The sequence below is a fragment of the Ascaphus truei genome, chromosome 2 (genome assembly GCF_040206685.1).
Source record: "Ascaphus truei isolate aAscTru1 chromosome 2, aAscTru1.hap1, whole genome shotgun sequence".
Classification (NCBI taxonomy): domain Eukaryota; kingdom Metazoa; phylum Chordata; class Amphibia; order Anura; family Ascaphidae; genus Ascaphus; species Ascaphus truei.
In genome coordinates this window covers 320571371-320590974 of record NC_134484.1, presented here as the reverse complement: position 1 = coordinate 320590974, position 19604 = coordinate 320571371, and the positions used below count along the sequence as shown (strand labels likewise).

General features: G+C 42.8%; 1 protein-coding gene across 6 annotated transcripts in view; it reads left to right on the top strand.

Moving 5' to 3' along the window:
• PDE1C (phosphodiesterase 1C) overlaps positions 1–19604 on the top strand; it is a 1267836-nt gene that overhangs the window by 1028076 nt on the left and 220156 nt on the right. The gene's annotated exons all lie outside the window — the stretch shown is intronic.

The window sequence follows — 19604 nt, the reverse complement described above, 5'->3', positions numbered from 1 at the left end:
TGTGTGCACAGGGCGCGCGATCAATTATATGTGCTTCTATGAGGCTGTCTTTAGAGCACGCTAACGCGCGCGCCGAGCTCAAAAGCGTGAGAAATATGAGGAGATAAAATGAACTGATTTCTCCCTCGACGGACGAGTCACGTGAGCGCTTCGCCCAATGACGGCGAACCAGCTCCGTGATGTCATGGCCACGCCCCCCGACACACTACCCCATCGCGTCTACCCAGGCCACAAATCGCTGCAGCTAATACGTGGGTGATGTCACATGCACGCGCATGGTCGCGAGAGTGCGCTGGTCGCGAGAGTGCGCTCACCATGGACCCAGCCTAAGATTTCACACGTTTTTTTTTGCTTTCAATATTTATTTACCTTTATTTACATTATATCAGTATTTCATAAATCGAAACTTGATCTAAAAATTTCTTCAGTAAAATTTATACAAATGACTACGGAAAAATGTCAACATTAAAAAGACAAGTGTCTTTTTATTAAGTTTTTCTTAATCATAAGGCACTTTTCAGCCAACAAGATACTTACAGATTAACTCCCTTTGGTAAATATGGCCCATAGCCAAGCATGACATTAGTTTGCTCTACACATGATGAATATGATACAATAGCCAGGAGTTACAGTTTTAAACTGCAATATGCCACAAATCAAGGTAATATTGCTAAAACAAAGAGTTATTTTTGTATAAATGCCATGTGTGATCAACTTTTTACTGCTGCAAATATCACATTTTTACCATGTCCGCTAAAAATATCAACAACAAAATGAGTCAATACCGCAATTGTAATAATTTTTATACCATTCATCAATTTGCGATACCTTGCTTTACAGTAGCACCTCCAAAAAGTACTGTACATTTTTATCACCTACCCTAGGCTGATCTTTTGGCCATTATATACATAAGCAATATAACCTAAACGAACATGGAATGTTCACTATAATAATAATAATAATAATAATAATAATAATAATAATAATAATAATATATTAACCCCTTTGTAGCCCAAGTAATCAGGTAGACATGGGTTCCCATGACTAGCTAACTACTATGGGGTTGATATGACCTAACATTACTCAACCAACCCCCCTTGGCTACCTAAGAGGCTAGAAAAGCATTGCATGGTAATGCTGTATTAACGGCTAAGGCAAAACAGTAATTCACCCCTGCTATTATCCCCTCGGGGGCCTAACAACCCTCCCCGGGGCAACTACCCTCTGCACCTTCCCCCCCAACAAACCTGGCCCTCCTTCTATAGTGATGGCCAAAAGTCCTATTAGCCAATGGATCTTTTGGCCACTATAAATACAATGCATTTCAAAATTAAATATTACAAAAAGACATTAATATAAACAATACTAAAGGGCCTATGCTCTAAGCCAGGCCTGCGCAACTAGTAAAGTGAGAAGGGCCGAACTGCTCCAAGAAAAACAGATTTGGGCTGCACGGGTAAAACAGCATTTATTATTCAAAATTATACATTTCTTTACCATGCTTACTTGAAACAAAATTACATTTAAAATAAATTTAATTAAAATGAACTAATTTCCTAATCATCTCACAAACTTAATGAGCGGTATTACACCACTTTTCAGCAACCCACGTGTTGTTTTCCGGGGTCATATTCGTAGTAGACGTCTTCAAAATGTCTTCTAAGTTGTCATTAGTCAGATAAGAACGTTGTTTGTTTTTGTTCATATTCATGATAGAGAACGTTTGTTCATAAATGTACTGTAGGTACTGCCAAAAATACTGAATGTTTTCATTGCAGCTTCAATAAGATTTTTGTACTTTTCACTGTCCATACTTCTGTAGAATTTCTGCAGACTGCTTTCTTGGTGCTTATTTCTGTAATCTGTTGAACACTGAAGATCAATAACGTTCAACTGCAATTGGAATGGCAAGTCTTCTGGATCCACTGAAAAGGGATCGTCAATCATCTTCAATTGAATGTCTTCTTCTTTAGACAAAGTGAGTCTTCTGTCAAATTCTTCAATCAGATCATCAGTTTTCATGGCATATTTTTCACCTATCTCAGTGTGCTGATAGGATATGCTGTGCACAAGTGGGAAAGTGACACATTTCACCTTTCAACAGCTGACTTCTGAAAAGCGTCAATTTCATTTTGAAAGCCTTCACTGCTGCATAAAGTTGAAATATAAGCTTATTTTTCCCTGAAGTTGTATTGAGGTTATTTACATGTGTTGTAACGTCACAAAAGAAGAAAAGATCATGATTCCAGGACTCATCTTCAAGCTCAGGAAATTTTCTTGGCTCTTGTCCTAAGAATTTGGTTACTTCATCTTTTAAACAACTAAACGCTGCAGCACTCGTCCTCGACTCAACCACCTCACTTCTGTATGGTAAAGTAGGTCGCTGCTGAAAAGCTCGTAATTTCCTATGTTCCAGTCCCATAGAACAGAGATAGCTAACAATAGAAATAACCACTGACGTTATGTAATCAAACTTCAAATCTTTGCTACACAGAACCTGAAGATGTATTACACAGTGATGTTTGGTTATTTGCCAACCGATAAATTGTTCAATAGAGTAACCGCTTCAACATGTTTTCCGCACATTGCCGGTGCACCATCAGTACAAATGGCCACCATAATTATTAATTATTATTAAGTTTGCAAAAACCTATTCCGAACTTATCATCCACGCACTTTATTACTTCACTGGATATTTCTTTTTCGGTTGTCTGGCCTGTCATGGAGCACATACCAACAAGCTCTTCGGTAATTTCGAAGTTTCCATCAACGCCTCGAATGAAAATAAGAAGTTGAGCTGTGTCCTTCAAATCTGTACTTTCGTCCATTGCTAGAGAGTAAAAGCGGAATTCATTGGCTTTCTGCTTCAACTGATCGGTAAGATTGTTGGAAATGTCCGCTACCCTCCTCTGTACAGTCATGCGTGATAGACTGACATTCTCAAATGTTCCCCTCTTTTCTGTATATTGTGAAGAAAGTGAATATAAGATGTAAACAACTTAAAAGTGCTAATAAAAGTATAAAATTATAAATAAAAAATTAAAAATTAAAAATTATCAGAGATCACACAAAGAATATAATATAATAATAAATGTGATACTAAAATAATGATAATAAGTGCTGATCTAATAACCCAGCTCAAACCCTCTGGTGGGACCTGTTTCACGGGTTCCAAGAAGTATGATAAGGTTCAAACAATCCAGGAGGAGCATATATGGGAAAAAAGAGACAAGGAAAATACACAATATAAGTGCAGATGTATGGGCAATGAAATCTGGCATGTGGTATAGTCTTGGCTCGTATGTCCAGCCTACTCACAGGATTTAGATGAATAAAGTGCAGTTTGCAGTTAGGGCTGCTACCCTTGTGGAATGAATGTAGTCAGGATCCCCCTCAAAGGCACACTCAGCGGTATGGTGGTATATAGGAGAGATGAGAGAACACTACATAGCGCGATCAAGCTGATAAACAGAATATTTATGTAAAAAAGTATAAAAGTGCGCACTTACAATGTGCAAGATTAAAACAGGCATATATCACGTAATTCGTGAAAACAAAGGGTCACCGCACTTCTCACCGCCTCCCCTGGATCCTCCAAGCCTCCCTCACTCGTGGTCTGTTGTTGGAGCTTGTCCCGTTGCGCCCGTCAGAGCGTGTGACATCACGGCTGCTTGGCTGGTGGACTACGGATCGCCTTCAGGATCAAAATTGTCCCCTCTTTTCTGGACATAACCCAGAAACAGCAATCAACATGAATTTCTTTATAAAGTCACCCTCAGTATAACTTTTTCCAGCAGCAGCAATTTCCTGTGAAATTTCAAAGCTGACCTTGGTGGCCGCCTCGTTCTCGGTGTTCACTTTCTTGAAAATCTGTTGTTCAATTTGGCGACTTCGGGATGTTTTGTCTCAAAGTGCCGCCGGATATTATATTCCTTGGGAACGGCTACCATTTCACGACACACGAGGCATAGAAATTTTTCTCGGAACATAGTAAACAAATATTTATTTGTCCATTTAGCGTTGGATCTATTCTTCAGTAAGATCTATTCTCCGATTCCAACTTTCTGTTTTTCTTGTCACTCATTGCAGCTGTAGTTATTGTTTGAAATAGGAATAAGAAATAGGAAAGAGTCAGTGATGATGATGATAATAATAATTTATAGTTTGACATTATATTCTAATTTAAATCAGAATTATACAGAAAATTATACATTTCTTTTTTTAAAAGCTTGTCACGGAAGACCAGCATTTTTAACACCTTTATACTGTACCTTCTGGGATCAATCCACTAGACAGGACAACATTGTTAAATAAAATGGGGATTATTTGTTGAGACTGCAGACATACAAAAAATGCACTAAACAAGGAAATACATACCGCTTCAGGAAAGCTTACCCTGTCTGCTCCATGTCCCTCATCAGGTTCTAGCTAGCTTGTTCTGCTGGCCGGGCTTTTCCAGTGCTTCTCTACCGGTGGGTACCTTTTCCACACAGAAGCACTTTTGAAAAGCCTGCCAGCGTGATCGCTCACAGATATTGTCTCTCTCACTCTGACTCCATATCTCCCCCTGCACCCCTCATCATCATATCTTCCCCAGCACCCATCATCATCATCATCATCATCATCATCATCATCATCATCATCATCATCATCATCATCATCATCATCATCATCATCATCATCATCATCATCATCATCATCATCATCATCATCATCATCATATCTCCCCCAGGACCCATCATCATCATATCTCCCCCAGGACCCATCATCATCATATCTCCCCTCAGTCCCCGTCATCATCCTCATATCCCCCTCAGTCCCCCTCATCATCATATCCCCCCTCATCATCATCATATACCCCTCAGTCCCCCTCATCATCATCATATCCCCCTCAGTTCCCCTCATCAAAATCATAATATCCCCTCCACCCCCATATGCCTAACTTATCATAGCGGGACACAGGAGCTTTTAAATTTGCTGGTAAGAGCAGGTCCACGCAAGGGAAGAAGCCCACTCTAGCATCAGACACTGGAAGTTCTCGGTCACATCGCTATAGCGTGTCACACAGCTAGTGCATGCTCCTACTGCTAGAGCACTCTCCTACGCTGCTGCCCTCCTCTGATGGAGGGGGAGGGGGCCGGAAGGGGGGGAAGAGAGAAGGAGAACGGAGAGCGGACCAAAGCTGCTGCGGGCCGCACAGAGAGTGCGGGCGGGCCGCATGAGGACCGCAGGCCGTATATTGTGCATCCCTGCTCTAAGCATTCATAAGCCACTTATCGGCCAAAATGCCTACTATGATTCTATAAACGTCGATAAGTGGTTGATAAAAGAATGAATCGGCCAAATTTTGAGCCTTCAAAAAAAAAATCTCACTTGGCAATAAGCCACTTATTGGCAGGTTCTGAAACTCGTGCAATTCTAGTAGTCGTGATTAGCTCATCGAGGCCTGTCACGGCTCTAGACTGGCGAGTTTCTCCCAAAATCCTCACGCCAGGAAAAGTTGGCGTAAAGGTGGTGAGAACCTGCTGAAAAGCGGCGAGACAGGACTTAGAAAAAAAAATGCTTTTTTTCTGCATCGGATTGATGCCGGGGGTCTCCGGAGCTGAAACCCATTAATATCAGCACTGGAGACCCAAGGCATGAATCCCATGCAATAAAAGTGCATTTACAGGCAATGTCAGTACCTTTGCGGCTAACTGCTAAGGCAATTAAAGGGTTAACACCTGCCACTACCCACTAAAAGCCAAATACACCCTTCACCCACCCCCGGTAGCCACAATAAACCCTAATACCCACCTCCTCTACCCCCTAATAATGGATACCAGAGGCAGTGGGTGCCCGTGGGTCCTCAGGTGGTCTCTGTGGGTGTCTGTGGACCCTTGTGTGGTCTCTGCTGGTGTCCGGGGTCCTCAGTTTGTCCCCGTGGGTGTCTGGGGTCCTCGGGGGGTCCCCGCTGGCCTGCGGTACCAGTCCTGCGGCAAACATTTTTTTGCAATACATTTAAATAAATACACCTCCCTCACCCGCCCCAACACATACAGTACATTAATGGGCAAAATAACTATTATACAGATATGGATAATAGCTCATTTGCCCATTATTAAATAAAACATTAGCCAGCTAGCATAAATAAAGTAAATAAAACGTTTTGCTTACCCCTGCCATCATGAAGGGCATCCTCATCAGCATGCTCAAGGTCCATGTCCTCCGTTGCCAGAAAGAATACAAGAAAAGATACAATCTGATGGCCCCAAGCCCCTTAATCACCTTAGCGACTACTAACTGCTATAATAATTAAGGGGTTAACCCGCCCTCCCCCGCTACCCACCAAGGAGGCCTAACCACCCTACCCGTGACCACTATTCCCACCCTGTACCCATTCATTGGCATAGTGGTACATCATACCCATATAATATGGGCATGATAAGCCACTATAGGTGCTTGTGTTTATCTTTTATTATTGTGTATTTTTGGCCTTCATGGTTTTTAATTAGTGTGACCATTGACTGCTATAGTGGCTTATAATGCCCATATTATATAGGTATGATGTACTACTATGCCAATCAATGGGTAGAAGGTGAGTATAGTGGGCCCGGGGTGGGTGGTTAGGCCTCCCGGGTAGGTAGAGGAGGAGGATGAGTTAACCCCTTAATTACTATCGTGGTAATTTACTGCCAAGGTGATTAAGGATTTAGGGGCCATTTGATTTTATTTTTTCTTGTATTCTTTCTGGCACCTGAGGACATGGACCTGGAGTATGCCCTTCAGGATGGCAGGTGTAAGTAAAAAGTTTCATTTACATTAGTTATGCTGGCTGGCTAATGTTTGATTTTATAATGTGCAAATGAGCTATTATCCATATCTGGATAATAGTTATTTTTCCCATTACAGTACTGTTTTTGTTGGGGGGGGGGGAGGTTGTTTGGGCTACAGCAGATGGATATTAGGATTGTTGTGTTTTTTAATGATTCTTCAAGTCTAACTCCATGAGGTGCCATCTTTAATGTCGTGAGGGGGTCCGGACCTGCTACCGCTAATTTTGTTTTGTTTTCGGACATCCCCTTTTGGTGCAAGCTACTAAATTGTTCTCTTTTTAGCTTCAAGTTAGTAGCTTATTGACAACTGCTGGGCTATTCACTGCTCCCCTGCGGTTGGTTGAACTGATTTATTGTCTGACCTATCACAGGCGATTAGTGGGTACTTAACTCTAATGCATGCTTAGCTGTAATAATCTCTGAGGAAGTAGCTTGCTAGCTACGAAACGCATAATATTTTAAGCACTGTATTTTATTTTACTGTGATCCTTGGGACCCCACCATATGTCTTGCACTGTACGCTGGGTAAGGAATTAATTTCCAGTATTGATCGGCACTCAGTGGCGTGCATCCAGTGACATCATCTTTCAGTGCCAATACCACCGGCGCACGACTTGAGCTGTGGGGCTCCCTGATCTATGCTCCGAAGCAGCCGTGTGTACATTGTGCTATTAGGATCTCTCTCCGCTCTGAAGTGAAGGAGCTGTGTCTGCTGTTCGGAACAGAAATGAATGGATACTTTCGGCATTAACACGTTGGTGCTTCAAAGGATTTAAAAAAAAACACACAACAACATCTCCTTTATTTAAGTACAGCAGGTCAAAACATGTACAATACAGTTCAGCACAACAGTATGGTCTTACAGTACCCGTGATTAATCCAGAAAGTCCACCAGATTGTCCGTCCATGGCCGATTCCTTGCATGGCGCAAAACGCCATTAATGCAGTCTCGAACGCCTTTCATTACAGGATCAGTAATTGTATAAAAGCGCTGCAATTCCCCCAGAAGCGTCTTTCTTAAATTGGCAGGAAGCGCCTTTTTTACGCGATTTCCTTTATAGTTCACTCTGAAGGCCCAGTCACAGTACAAAGAGTAGGGCACATGGTGCTTAAAAAGTAACAAGGCATACTTGTGTGGTGCACCAGCACTCATCACCCTATACTTCTCCCTGAGTGCCAATGGCAGATCGCGCAGGGTGATGTCGGGCACCGTATCGATGCGAGCGAATGTAGGTCTTCTGGGAGCGGGTATGCTTGAGGTGACGGGCGATGGTAGGTTGTCTGGGAGGAAGCTTTCCTCTGGTCTTGGTTGCCGTGTTGTCTCCTGGCGTGGTCTTGACGGGGTTGTCATGTCCTCCTCAACGGCATACATGTACACTACATCTTCTGGTGGGGGGGTGTGCTTGGTGATGGAAGTTGTTCGATGCTCCCATTCAGCACATCCATGCCACCCTCCTGCTCCGGCGTCGGGGAAACAGAGGCATGAACACCGAGCAAATGATGCCCCTATCTTCTCCATCCGTCGATCCATCCGTTGATCCATATGTTGCATCCGTTGATCCATATCTAGCATCCGTTGATCCATATGTAGCATCCATTGCTCCACATTTAGCATGGTCTCCAGAAGCAGATCTATCTTTGCCAGCACAGTAGAGTTCCCGGGGATATCCACACTTATCCCATTCAGCATCCGGTCTAACGAGCTGCTTCTTGTGCATGGCGTGCTGTGGACATCTGGGTGGATGGGTGCAACGGTGGATGAGATGGGGGTTCCATGGAGAGAAGCAGCAGCGACGTCGAAGAAGGGTGGAGGAGGTGACCTTTGGATATCCGGTAGAGGAGAAGTGGCAGCATCGTCGAATTGGGATGGAGAAAGTGACCTTTGGATTTCCGGCGAGAAGCAGAGTCGTCTAAGAGCAAAGGAGAAAGTGACCCGTGGATTTCAGAGGCACCAGCGGCAGCGTCGTCGGATAGAACTGGAGAAGATGGCCTGTGGGTTTCCGGGAGGGCGGCGGCAGCGTCGAGGACGAGGGGCGGAGAAGACGGGCTGAAGATTTCTGGGACAGCGGCGGCAGAGTCGTCGAAGCGTATGTGAGGAAGTGGTCTGCGGGTTCGATGGGTTGGCTGCCATTCACCGGAAAATCACAATCTCACTGTATCCGAGACCAGCATAAAGAAGATGAGACGCAGCATTGGATGGAAATATGGACGTGTGAGGTTAGTACTGGACAATACAGGAGGTAAAAGTGTTGTTTAGGAAACTGTACTGTACCGCTAAAATGATTTATTCCTTGTCATTACAGAGCGTACCCCATGATACGGGACGTAAACAAAATAAAAAGAGTGGTCCAGGCCCAGGCATGGATCGACAGTGGAGAAATGTTCCAGGATTGCATCTTCACTGACGAGTCTACTGTGTCGCTGGAGAGATTTGCAACCTTTGCATTCCACAAAAAAGGCTGCATATCTTTGAAGCCACGGCCAAAACACCCCGTAAAGCTGCATGTGTGGGGTGCCATCTCTAAGCGTGGACCAGGATGCATTGTCATCTTTGAAGGTAAAATATATAAAATATAATGTAGCCTTATGCACTGTACTTTCCTAGTTTAGCCTCACTGTATGCACTGTACTGTACTATTGTGCAGTATTTTGAGCACTTTTCTTTTCTTGCTATAGGAATCATGAATAAAGCTTTCTTCCAAGACAACATTGTCCCTGAGATAGTGCAATACATCACACGCGAGTTCCCGGATGGTCACCGTTTCTACCAGGACAACGATCCGAAGCACACCGCATCAACAGCGCATATCCTTGAGCACGGTATCAACTGGGTGAAGACGCCAGCGGAGTAAGTGCGGTAACCGTGTCTCATTTTGTTCCCACTGTTTTTACTGTGTACAGCAGCGGCAGCTTTTATTCGAGTAAAAGCCGCCGGCTGCATGCGTCTGGGAAGCGGGTAGCCGCGGCGCGTGGCGATGCACTGTGACGTCACAGTCACATGCGCGCCCGGCTTCCCCGGCTTCCCCAGGCTTCCCCGACACCCCTGGAGATCAAATTAAGGTAAGCGGGGGTGCGGGGAAGCAGAGGGGCAGAGCAGAAGCCGGGTTCGGGGTACGGAAGGGGGGGTAAATTGCGCGCGAAGTGGAGGGGGGGTGCGTGGGGGAAACGCGGCGGCGCGCGGTTATTACTGGCGGCAGCTGGGGTAGATCCCGGCATGCCGCCGGCATTTAGTGTGATAAAAGATGTCGCTACTGTATCTTAAACTAATTGTCCGTTTTTTCCAATGACAGATCGCCAGGCTTCAATCCGATCGAAATGGTCTGGCATCAGCTGAAGGACCATATCCGGAGAGTGGTGAAACCCTCCAAAAAGGAAGAGTTGTTGAAAGGCATAATGAGTTTTTGGAACGATGTACTCACCGTGGAACGCTGCAATAAATATATAGACCATATTGCGACTGTGTTGCCCATTGTGATCGCGTGTAATGGGCAAGCATCAGGAAAGTAGTACTGTAGTATTGTAAGTACAGTATGATACAGGTAAGTATGGCACAGATTTTTTCGTTCCTAATAGTCAGAGTATACAGTAGTTACAGTTTTTTCTTTACAGAGAGAGCAGCACCAGCCATCTGGTTAAATACTGCACCGACACACTTTATTCGAGCAAATACCCAGTATGTACCTGGCAGATACCTGGAATGCGCCGCTCCTCACCTCTGACAAGCCCCGTTGCGTTTGCCTTCCCAGCCTGGGTTTATGCCTGGCTGACGGGCGGCTGATCTGTTAAATGATAATGATTAGGATTTAATAGGCTGCAATGCTTCGCGTGTCTACCAGATGGCATAAATTCATGAATTGTAATGCAGTATATATATATATACTGTGCAGTATTGCAGCCAGCGGGAATAAAATGCTTCAATCCCTTCCTGGAAAATACCTCAATGCACTCGGGCAGAAAACAGTCACAAACCTCAATACACCCGGGTATACCCGAATTCGTGGGACTAGCCGAGCTCGAATAAAGTGTGTCGCCAGTGTAGTATTAACAGTAGTCAGAGTATATAGTAGTTCCAGTATAGACTAGTTTGACAGTAGTACAGTAACTGCCTACTAACTGCTCAATTTTTTTCTTTCCAGAAAGCAGCACCAGCCATCTACAGTACAGTAGTACTACACATCACACAATGCCATAATACAGTATGCACATAACTGCACTAATTTTTTGTTTTCTTGCCGTTTCAGGAAAAAAGGGTGGCCTGGGGGAGGTGGGGTGTTGTGTCCAGTCTAATCTGTTTGTACAGTCAAATGTACAGTATATAAACAGCAATAATGATGTACACAAAACCTCTCCTCTCTCAATGAACTACTGTACTGTACACAGAATGAGGAACAAGATAAAGACGGAAAAAATAATATTACTATATATATATATATATATATATATATATATATATATATATATATATATATATATATATATATATATATATATATTATACATTACAGTATATATTATTAAATAATATTCTTATAAATGTGCATTATTCATGTTTATCCATGTTTTACAAATGTTTTCTAAATGTTTATCCAATTTCAATCTGCCAGAAGAACTTAATAAAGACTGCATTATGTATTATTTGTATTTTTTGGTTCCTGATAAAATAAAATAAATATTTATTTACATTCCTGCTAATCATAATCATTGACAACACCCCCCCCCCCCACACCCACAGTACACTAATGAATAAGAATGAATGACAAAACAACATGAATCAGTTAATGGTTTTTTTATCTCTCAATTCTCACAATGCTGTGCAAATCAGATTTACATTTCAAATTTGAGAAGGGATTTTCCAAAGCGTTACAGTAAACAAAGCCTCAAATGGTTGGGGGGGGGGTGAGTCATGTGCAGTAATCAGCTAGCTCCCATCTCAAAGAGGATTACACGCAGGCGCAGTGAGGCTTTGTAGCTCGGCTATGGACGGATTAAGAACACAATGGCAATATTCAGAAAAGTAACGACTCTGTGGAGGGGGGTTGGGTGACTCATGCGCAGTAAGCAGCAAGCTCCCATCTCAAAGAGGATTAGAGTACACGCAGGCACAGTGAGGCGATTGACGCTCGGCTAGGGACGGATTAAAAACACAATGACTAACTTCAGAAAATATATGACTCTGTGGAGGTCTCTGTTGATAAGAGTTTGTGTGTGTGTGGGGGAGGGATGAAGGATTAGTTGTGCAGCAGTTCATAGAAATTACATAGAGTGGAGTACAGTACAGTAATTTCAAAAGGCAGTTCATCATAGTACTGTAATTTGATCCCTACACCCCCAAATACAGTACATAAAAAGCACACAAATCAACCATGTGCAGGCAAACGCACAGATTGAATATCGTAATATCAAGATTGTTTTTGCAGGCTTGTGGATAAAATAACAGTTAAAAAATCATAATTAAAAAAAAAATTTGGGGGGCACACAAGCAAGCAGTGGTGGGTGAAGTTACAGGCGCATGAGCAGGAATCAACTAGCTCCCATCCGAAAGAGGATTACACACAGGCGCATAGAGATGTGATGCTCTGTGCAAATCAAATTCGAGAAGGTTTTTTCCAAAGCGTTGCTGTAAACAAAGTCTCAAAGAGAATTACACGCAGGCGCAGTGAGGCTTTGTAGCTCGGCTATGGATGGAGCCTTAAATAGGAGAATACAGGAACAAAGATGACTGCAACAGTAAAGGCAAGTTTTAGAAGAAACCAGAACCGGAGTGAAAAAACAGATATGGATCAAGCAGAATCATCACAGTACTCGCCCTCGCCCCTTCCTTTCAGGAGCGACCTCCGGGTGATCTATGCTAGTTTTGAAGGGAATTTCCAGTTAAAGCCATGGACCAGAGAGTGGACATGGATATTCCTAGAATTGATCTGGGTGTAAAGATATCACAAAGTTGAACCGAGTGAAGAAAAGTGCCCATCTAGCCTGACACGTCCCGAGTCTTCTTGCTCCTTCAATGTACTTGAGGTTCTTATGATCCGTAAGGAATGTGATGGGAGAAACTGTCCCCTCTAGTAGGTGTCTCCATTCCTCAAGAGCCATTTTAATGGCTAGTAGCTCTAGATTACCGACATCATAATTCCTTTCTATGGCTGAGATTTTTTAGAAAAGAAGGCGCAGGGATTACATTTTCCATAAAAATTCCTGTGTTGGGAACAGCTCTGTCTGCCAGGTCAGATGCGTCTACCTCTAGCATGAAAGGTTTCGTAAGATTCATATGGATTAACACCGGTGCCGAGGAAATGGCAGATTTGAGTTTTTGGGAAGCCAATAGAGCTTCAGAAGGCCATTTAGTAGGTAAGGGCCGTGAGACCCTTATTGGCGAGACCACTTTGAAGAAGTTTCGGATAAATCGCCAGTAATAATTGGCAAATCAAAGAAATCGCCGAGTAGATTTGAGACCTACCGGTAAGGGACAATCAAGCACTGCTGATACTTTTGCTCGATCCATCACAAATCCAAGAGAGGAAATTACATAAATGAGGAACGTGATCTTCTTCTGCTCAAACTGGCACTTTGAGCTTAGCGAAGAGTGGATGGTCCCGAAGTCTTTCCAGAACGAATCTAACCTGTGTCTGATGTTCAGACAAGCATGTGGAGAAAATAAGAATATTGTCCAGATATAGAACGGAAAACTGGGCAAAAAGAGCCCGGAAAACCTCATTATTAAAGTCCTGAAACACGGCCGGACTGTTGCACAAGCCGAATGGCATGACCAGATATTGATAATGGCTTTGTATTAAAGGCCATTTTTCACTCGTCAACCTCCTTGATCTGAATTAAATTGTATTACCCTCAAAGATCCAGCTTAGTGAAGATACAGGTTCAGCGCAAGTGGACAAAGACCAGAAGTCCCTGATCTGTGCCCAGACCCCTTTACTTCCCCTGCCACAAGAGCCTGTAGGGTATGCTCAGCTCTGTTATATTCCCTATTGACATCCCTGAGACCTAGGTTCCAACTAGCCAGACACAAGGAGCTAATAAAAATTGGGTTTATTATGGGAGGGTACAACAACACAGTTATTCAACACTTCCAGGATATATATAACATATTGGGGCAAATACTCCCAAAAGTGCTAATCGCTGTCCTTACAGGATGCTGGCGAGGCTTAGCGATCCTACACTCTTTATGTCCTTGTAAGTTGCTCAAGCTGAGTTAATGAAGAGGTTAACCCCTCCCACTACCTTCCGGTAGGCCTAACCACCCACCCGAGGCTAATTACCCCCTTCACTCACCTCCTCTGCCCCCAATAAACCTGGTAGTCTGGCTTAACCCCTTCATTGCCTTAGCGGTTAGTCGCTACGATAATGAAGCTGCTTTTATTTTATTTTGATAACATAGTACTGTAGCAGGGGGTCTCCGGAGCTGAATCGCATTGATTTCAGTTCCCAGGGCACCCCTGCTTCCCAAGTTACAGGCCCCGTTATGGGGTGCCGGTATTCCTCTGGTTTGTTTAAATCCCCCAATCATGTGGGCCATAATGCAGGAGAATTAAACGTGGCCGCCGGGATACCGACACCCCATAATGGGGCCTAAAACCCTGGAAGGGTCACCGGATCTGAAATCAATGCGGTTCAGCGGTTCAGCTCCAAAAAAACCCTGCTCCAATACTGTATTATTAAAATAAATGCCCCGTGATCGCCTGTTAGAGGCGCGCAGGTAGAGTGACTGATTCAGTCTCCCTCTTACTGCGCATCTCTTACAGACAGGTAAATCCCGGTAGGATTCACACAGCACAAGTCCTATTCAAACGCAGCGACCTCCGCTGTGTTAATCTGTGTTAATCTGATGCGGCATTAAATCTGCTGCGGACAATCTCATGAGGTATTTGGAGAATTGGCCCGGTTTTATCCCGTGATTTGGTCGACAACAGCAAGCTGCAGCTGTAGGTAGCCACAATGGCATTCAATGGAAGCCTGAAATAAATATTTAACTTACCCCATCCTACTTGACGGCCTCCATCTTCAGGGCAATAAGCCCCCAGGGGTGTTATTGTATATTGTGTTTATGTTGGTCATTAGTCCTATTAGTCACCTTTGGCTAGTAGGACTAATCGCCAGTGCTGTAGAGAGGGGGTTAACTTTAACGACCTGCTGTGGATATGGGTTGAGGTGGTACCCAACTCTTTTGCATATCATAAACACTAACGGATGTTAAAGTTAATGAGAGGCCTTCTTAATAGTAAGACAGCACTTAACGCATAGTTACTGAGCTTGGAAGATCCCTGTTAGCACAGAAGGGGACTTTAACTCAAGTTAACATCTCGTTAAATCACTAACGTAGATCTGTGGATCTGGTCCTAAGATTGTAAGCATGTAAAGGCAGTGATTCCCAGACTGATCCAGTATCATCTGTGTCATCATTACCTATTTTGACTACTTAATTACAGTATGTATAGATGTGGTTACAGTAGTGAGACCATGTTATATCCCTCCTTACATCATTATGCTAGTTGCATTTCTTTTTTTTAAATTTGGTATGCAACCGATAGAGCCCACTCACTGTATCATTCACAAAGACCCTGAATGTTAGCTCACTATACACAGCTTGCTCCTAAGTTTGAGCCTATGGTTATCAATACATTTTATCACTTTATACTTCTTCCTGACTGCTGCTTGTAAGTGTTACAATCGTTAATACTCAACTCCCTTTGCTGCTCCACAGATGACAGTTCTGGCTTTGATTAGTACAGTTGATTTTGTCAGAAATACCGTGATGCTTTTTTGGGGATCAGAGAAATAGATTCTCATGAGCTTACATTTACTTGAAAATGTTCCTCGGCTGTTGCATATCAAGGTTTTCAAAAAGAAGTAAATACTGTATAACATTAGAGGTTAGACATCATCTCGTTGACTGCTCATCGGGATTCATGGGCACCTCCAAAATACCAAAGTGATTCACAATTGTATTATTGTTTTCAACACACAAAGAAAAAGAATGCATTACAGAAGTAATGGTACTGTATGACAGCATCTGAATACTGTATTTAGTCATATACAGGCAGTCCTCGGTTATCCGACACAATGCGTTACTCAAAATGGCGAAACACGTTTTCCCATAGGAACACTGTTTAAATGAAAGGTTCCGTTCCTGAAGGCATTTTTAATGCTAAAATACACAAAATATTTTATGCAGGCAATAAGATTTGCAGCAAATACATAAATTATATAGTGTATATACTCTATTTTATATATATAATATAACATAATATATAGTATAATATATATATATAATAAGCCATTCGTTGTAAAGCGAAGCGTTGTAAAACGAGGACTGCCTGTAATAGACTATTTGAACTTTTATAGTGTCTTTATCAAAGTAGGTTATCTGTTGTCCTTTAATCAAGACCAACATTTTATTGTTTTTTTTTGTTTTTTTTCTTGTTTTCCTCTCTGTACTCTCTATTGCTTCCCTTTTACTTTTAATCTATTCTCTTTACTCTAAAAACGACTTCTATTAACTCTGTTGATTCATAGTCTAGATTTTAAAATCGATGCAGGGAAATCTTAAATTGAATTGCAGTTTTGTGCGCCTATGTACTAAACTCATTTTTCTCAATGCACGTCTTTAAAATGGTTTTAGTCAAATATTTTGGAGCATATAAACGCGACGCGCAGATGTTAATGGTATGCACAACACATTTTTTTATTTGAGCCTGCCAAGTTGAACCTGGCATAAACCCTTATATCTGTTTATATTGTTATCTTGGAATTAAGTTGCTATGTATCAACCAAAAATATATTTAACCTAGCAACGTATGTTTCCATATATAGGTTATCAACATGTAATATTTTAACAGTATGGCTTGGATAAATAATATTACATGTAAAATTTATGTCAACTAAGGGCTGTTCTATACAGCATGCGGCCGTGCGGCCCTATGCGAACGTGCGTGCACGTGCCGCATGCTTTTCATGTATATAGAGCCGGGAGCTGCAGGTTAGTGTATATGTGTGTGTGTACGTGTGTATATGTGTGTGTATGTGTGAGTATATGTGTGTGCATGGGTTGTGTGAGTGAAAGTAAGTCCTAGATAGATTTTTTTAAAGAAAAAAAAAAAAGTTTAATAAATATTTTTTTTGTTTGTTTTACAATCCTTGACACACACACATCCATACAAACACACATCCACGCATACATGCATACACACATACACACACATTTGAGCGCAGGTAGCGGTGCGAAAAGATGAATTTCTTCATCTTCGCCGCTGTCTGTCGGCTCCCCTCTCCCTGCCGTGCGCGAGCGCGGCCCTTCTATAGAAAGGCTGACTGACGTCAGCCAACTGAAATTCCACGCGTGCGCACAGCGTAGCACGCGCACGGCACTATAGAACGTGCCTAATGCTAGTTGTAAATAAAAAAAATGTACGAAGTCACATAACAACCATCATACCTACCACTCACATTTTAATGAAGGTTTGTGCTACTGTAGTGCCGACGAGTACTCTAAAACAAATCTGGGGTAATCACCAACAAGACCCAGGTACATGCTGCAACATTTCAGTGACATTTCTGCAGACAGACTAATGCTCCATCGGATTAACAGCGGGGTCCCTGGCAGTCCCATTCAAATTGCTGCTGTGTTAATCCGATGGGCTGAAATGTCTCAGAAATGTTGCAGCATGTACCCAGCATGTACCTGGGTCTTGTTGGTGATAGCCCTAGATTTTCCAAGGCAAGTTTAAGCAAGTTTTAGAATACTCGTCGGCGCACCTGTACTTTTTAGCACTGACAATTTGACGCACAAACATGATGATTTTAGTACATACAGTAGGCCTCTATAGGTTTCATAAAAATCAGAATAGAGCAATGATTATTTTGATTGATTTTTCCAGATTACCTTTGTAATGTGGATCTATAATTTAAATCCATTCAGATAGTTTTGAAAGGCGCCTTCCTCTTGATTGATTGGTATTTTCATTAGAAGCTGCTAAGGTGTGATGGTAGTAATAACAGTAATTTGGTGCCTGTAGATTTAAAATGAAATATATATAACTAACTCCAGCAATACTGCACAGTGGCATCGTGCACGTAGAGTATGTCCTTGTCATACGTTTAAAAACAAACTTTGAGGGACTGCTGCTTTAAAAGTTTAAAAAAGTTGAAAGCACACTCTATGGAAAAGGAAATACTGTATTAAACAGTAGGGGAAAAAAGAAAATCTGACTGTAACAGGCATACAAAAAGTGTATAAAAAATACAGGGATGCAGTCATACTAAATTCTTTAAAAAAAAGGAACATAGTATATAGAATCAGTAGCTCTCTCTCTCCCCCTTCCCCCTTTCTCCCCCCTCTCTCTCTCCCTCTCTCTCTCTCCCCCCCTCTCTCTCTCTCCCCCCTCTCTCTCTCCCCCACTCTCTCTCTCCCTCTTCTCTCTCTCTCTCCCCCTCTCTCTCTCCCCCCCTCTCTCTCCCCCCCCCCCCTCTCTCTCTCTCTCTCTCCCCCCTCTCTCTCTCTCCCCTCTCTCTCTCTCTCTCTCTCTCTCTCTCTCTCTCTCTCTCTCTCTCTCTCTCTCTCTCTCCTCTCTCTCTCTCTCTCTCTCTCCCCCCTCTCTCTCTCTCACCTTTCTCCCCCTCTCTCTCTCTCTACCACCCTCTTTCTCTCTCTCCCCTCTCTCTCTCCCCTCTCCCTCTCTCTCTCCCTCTCTCTCCCCCGTCTCTCTCTCCCCCCTCTCTCTCTTGACTCCCTCTCCCTCTCCCCCCCCTCTTCCTCTCCCCCCCTCTCCCTCTCTCCCCCCTCTCTCTCCCCTCTCCTCACTTTCCCCTCTCTCTCTCTCCTTTTATATTGACAAGGAACGATGTACTGGTGTCAGGCCCAACAGGATCAGAACCCACAACCGTGCACCGAAGGCACTGAAAGATTGCACTTTTTTAACTCTTAGTTAGCCTTAGTTTGTCTATTCTACGGGTTAATGCAGTACCATCCTCTATTTGTGTGAAGACACTAAACAGTATCACAACCATCCTCAATTAAACTGATATTGCCAAGTGAGATAGTGTGGTTTCTAAAATGTGAAACCAGCAGATTTCAGCAATCATCAATCAGTATGACCATTCTACCTAATTTCAATGTCATTATCATTTAATCAAGCTGTAATTTGACAAACCCTGTGTTGGAAATAGTACGGGGTTCGTGTATCAAAATTCTTTCAGCAGCAAAACCAGAAAAATAAATAAATCAAGAGAGAGAGAGAGAGAGAACGAGAGAGAGAGAGAACGAGAGAGAGAACAGCAACAGCACAGCACAGCTGGAACTCCAAGCAAACAACACAATTCAAGGTGCATGCTACATAATCAATAGTATATGAACCAATGCTTTCCCAGGCGAGAAAACAAAGAAGCAGCACTCAAAGCAATATGGTAAATAAATTGTATTAAAGACAATACATCAGCACAGATCAAACCAACGTTTCGGTCCAGAAAGGACCTTCCTCAGGGAGTGCTAGAGGACAATGGCACCCAGGAGTGTATTTATACCCATTTTCCTGGAACCAGGGTCACGAATGATGTATGAATGATTCCAGTAAGCTTAAATCATACCTTCCCTCTTCCAAAGCACAACAAGTCCTTGTGTCTTTCTTAGTTTTATTGAGGGAAAATCACAGGAAGATAGGTACTTGTAGATGTAGTGTGGGTAGAAAGTGCTTCTCTGTCTGAAGTGCAGTGTATCAAAGATAAGGCAGTGTAAAACAGAAAGGCCTTGCTGGGACAAATAGCAGGCAGGTACTCACTCAGAGT